Below are 4,614 nucleotides of genomic sequence, written 5' to 3'. Positions count from 1 at the left end.
GGGTATTTTTTTATAAACATAGCAATCATATCAACTTCACATCACGTGTATGAATATGTCCCAAGACAAGAAGTTGTTTTGATAATAAGTTTGTGGTGGTGGACTTTTATTATTTTTTAATTTTAGTTTCTTGTGTACAATTTGTAGTTATGTCACCCGATCGACAATGTCGGGTGACATATTGCTTTTCCTCTGTTTCTTTTTCCCTATTTATGGCACCCTCAACGGAGTTGGGGTGACATATTGTTATTCTACGTTTCTTTTTTTTCTTATTTTTCTTTTTCTTCTTCCACACATTTTGTCCGTCGTGTTTCTCGGAATCCAATGGACCAATGTTGATGGAACTTTACTATAAGGAGGACCCCCATGTAAAGTTGTGCACCTTGGTATGGAATGGTAAAAGATGGCCGCCGTTTCCATGGAAACAGCATAAATGCGAAAAAAATCAAAGTGTTCCAAACTGGAAAAAACTCCACAGGAATGCTGACTGGCATGTGCTGATTTCCAGTTTGACTTTGGAATTTTCAAAATGGCTGCCGTTACCACGGAAACAGCTTAAATATCAAAAATTCTTACTCTTTCGTTATAAGATCCAACTGAATGAAACTTTATGAAAATGTTCTCCAGTATGCCAAGATGTCAAGACAATATTTGGATAGTTCAAAATGGCCGCCGTTGTCATGGAAACTGGGCCAAGTTTTGCATTGACCCTATGGAAAAATGCATAAAATCAGCATTTTCTCAGAGAGTATTGCACCAAAGTAAATGAAACTGTATTGATATATAACATGACATGTGGCAATGAGATGTACGCTTTTAGAATTTTGGAATTATCTATTGTAACCATGGTTGCAGCACAAATGTTCAAAATTTCCAAAAAAATAAAGTGCTGCAAACTGGATGAAACTTTACAGGAATAGTGACTGACATGTGCGGAGTTGCATTTTGAAGTTGGAATTTTCAAAATGGCCGCCGTAACCATGGAAACAGCAAAAATATCAAAAATTTCAAAATGCTTCAAACTTAATGAAACTTTGCAAAAATGTTACTAGACATCTATAAATGCATTCTTCGACTTTGGAATTTTCAAAATGGCTGCCGCTCACCTGGCAATGAGGGGAAGGGTGCCATCCGTTATTGCTAGCAATTACAAATCTAGTCTTATTATTATTTTTCTTCCACCTACTTTTGTCCGGCAGTTTTCTCAGAGCCAATGGAACCAATCTTAATGATAGTTCACCATAACAAGGACCACTGACTTTAGAGTTGCAGTGCAACTTTGGAACTATAAAATGGCTGCCGTTACCATGGAAACAACAAAAATGTGAAAAAAATAAAAATTACAAATCCATTCAATCTTTCATTATAAGACCCAACTTGATGAAACTTTATGGGAATGTTGCCTGGCATGCCAAGATGTGTTGACCATATTTATAAATTCCAAAATGGCTGCCATTACCTTGGAAACTGGATACACATTTACCATTAGACCCTATGGGAAATTCTTAAAAGTAGCATTTATTCACTTAAAATGGTAGGTCAAATCCATTGAAACTTTTTTTGTATGTTCCCTCCCATGTACCAATGTGGCATCTGTGATGAAAAATTTTGGAATAGTCTCTGTTACCATGGAAATCAGCAAAAATGTTGAAAATTTCAAAAATTTTAAAATGCTCCGAAATTGATGAAACTTAATAGGATTGTTGACTGTCAAGTCTGCATGAGACTTTTGAAGTTGGAATTTCCAAAATGGCCACCGTTGCCATGGAAACTGCAAACATGTCAAATATTTTCAAAATGCTCCAAACTTAATGAAACTTGATATTATTGTTAACTGGCAAGTGAAGATGAGACTTTTGACTTTGAAATTTTCAAAATGACTGCCGTTGTCATGGAAACAGCAGAAATGTGAAACTTTTTAAAACGCTCTTTATCTAAAAGTTTTTGAAATGGCTGCTGCTTAGTGGCAATGGGGGGAAGGGTGACATCCGCTATTGCTTGCAATTGCAATTCTAGTTGAGTATTGCGTTCATTATCACTGAACTAGTATATATATTTGTTTAGAGGCCAGCTAAAGGACGCCTCCGGGTGCGGGAATTTCTCGCTGCATTGAAGACCTGTTGGTGACCTTCTGCTGTTGTCTGTTCTATGGTCGGGTTGTTGTCTCTTTGACACATTCCCCATTTCCATTCTCAATTTTATTTTTTTAAATGTGATAAATTTATTCACAACTTATGATTAAGCAAATGACATTTTGACATTAGTCTAACTTTGAAGACAATAACTTGAGCTCAAAATTGGTTAAGGAAGTATGTGACTTCTTCACCTCATTCCTTAAAACTTTCAAATGCTATATTGAAGATGACAGTGGTATTGTGGTCTATTTTCTTTGTAATTCTTTCATAGAAATCGATTGTCTTGTCAACCAACAAAACCTCAATATTACATATAAAAAGGTCTACAAGGATGAAATTTGAAGAAGCTTTATGTGCCGTTATTGCGGGCCCCGTAATTGATAGAAAAAGGTTAGCGGGGGAAATGTTCAGAGAGTCATTAACTATATCATGTTAACCAAAACTGTGAGAAAACTCAAATATGAAATATAACCCTGAAATGACTATTTTTTTTTTTTTAATATACTATCTTGAAATCATTACACGACATACTGTGAATTCATTTATTTTCATGGGTATCAATTTTCGTGGATTGAGGAAAACTTGTGTTACTGTGAATATTTGATTTCGTGGTTTTGCCAATCATTTCTTACAAAGCCTATAGAAAATATGTTATTCATTGTACATTTGAATTCCTGGTTGGCCTATACCCACAAAATCTACTAATAATTTAACAGTGGCAAATTCGTCAGTCGACTCCTAGAAGAAGCCATTGCCCTGAGGGTCAAGTTTAGTACTTGTACGATTCGCTAGTGTATGTAACATTGTTTTAGATTTTAACGAGAGAAATTTATGTATTACTGAAAAATTATTACACCAGGGTTTTCGATATCACAAACTAGTCAAATCATTTACTAAATTTTAGCATCGGTATAAGGACATCATTCGGAAATATAGCTCAACATGCAGACTTCTTATACGTTCAGGTATTTCACATCCAATATTTCATGGAAATATTCTTTATAAAGCACAAAAATGTCAGTATTCACCTCAGAAGCTAACAAAACCTTTAAATAGACTTATAAAGAAGGGATATAGTTACGATACTGTTGTCAGGTCATTAAAGATTGCATATTTTGGCGTTAATATTGATTCACTTATAGGGGATTGCATCGGAACTAAACATATTTATTATTAATAAACCAGTTGTTGGCATGACACGGGTTATGTTCTTCTCATATATGTTATGATGGTTTGATACTAAACCCCTCACGGGGAGGAGTGTGCCTGATATTCATATGATGAAGACATAATTTTTCAATCAGTTTAATTGAAGTCTGGAGCTGGCATGTCAGTTAACTGCTAGTAGTCTGATGTTATTTATGTATTATTGTCATTTTGTTTATTTTCTTTGGTTACATCTTCTGACATCAGACTCGGACTTCTCTTGAACTGAATTTTAATGTGCGTATCGTTATGCGTTTACTTTTCTGCATTGGCTAGAGGTAAAGGGAGGGTTGAGATCTCACAAACATGTTTAACCCCGCCGCATTTTTGCGTCTGTCCCAAGTCAGGAGCCTCTGGACTTTGTTAGTCTTGTATTATTTTAACTTTTAGTTTCTTGTGTAGTATGGCGTTCATTATCACTGAACTAGTATATATTTGTTGAGGGGCCAGCTGAAGGACGCCTCCGGGTGCGGGAATTTCTCGTTGCATTGAAGACCTGTTGGTGACCTTCTGCTATTGTCTGCTCTATGGTCGGGTTGTTGTCTCTTTTGGCACCTCCCCCATTTCCATTCTCAATTTTATTAACCCCGCCGCATTTTTGCGCCTGTCCTAAGTCAGGATCCTCTGGCCTTTGTTAGTCTTGTATTATTTTAAATTATAGTTTCTTGTGTACAATTTGGAGTTTAGTATGGCGTTCATTATCACTGAAATAGAATATATTTTTTTTAGGGGCCAGCTGAAGGACGCCTCCGGGTGCGGGAATTTCTCGTTGCATTGAAGACCTGTTGGTGACCTTCTGCTGTTGTCTGCTCTATGGTCGGGTTGTTGTCTCTTTGGCACGTTCCCCATTTCCATTCTCAATTTTAATGATTTAATTCTTCCAAATAAGTGAACATTTGACCATATAATTCGGAGTTTAGTATGACGTCCATTATCACTTAACTAGTATACTTATTTGTTTAGGAGCCAGCTGAAGGACGCTTCCGGGTGCAGGAGTTTCTCGCTGCATTGAAGACCCATTGGTGGCCTTCAACTGTTGTCTGCTCTATTGTCGTGGTGTTGTCTCTTTGACATATTCCCTATTTCCATTCTCAATTTTATTTCTATAGAAAGCACGTAAAATCGTAGTTAAAACGTTCATACATTTGTTTTAAAAATCATCAATTCTTTAATTTCAAATCTATAGATTTTTCTTTAAAAACTATATGGTGTTAATACCTAAATTATTGTTTAAATGATGTTAAACAGTTGTAAGGTACTAGTTTTTACAGTA

Source organism: Mytilus galloprovincialis, chromosome 3 (assembly GCF_965363235.1).
Source record: "Mytilus galloprovincialis chromosome 3, xbMytGall1.hap1.1, whole genome shotgun sequence".
Lineage (NCBI taxonomy): Eukaryota > Metazoa > Mollusca > Bivalvia > Mytilida > Mytilidae > Mytilus > Mytilus galloprovincialis.
This window is presented reverse-complemented; position numbering follows the sequence as displayed.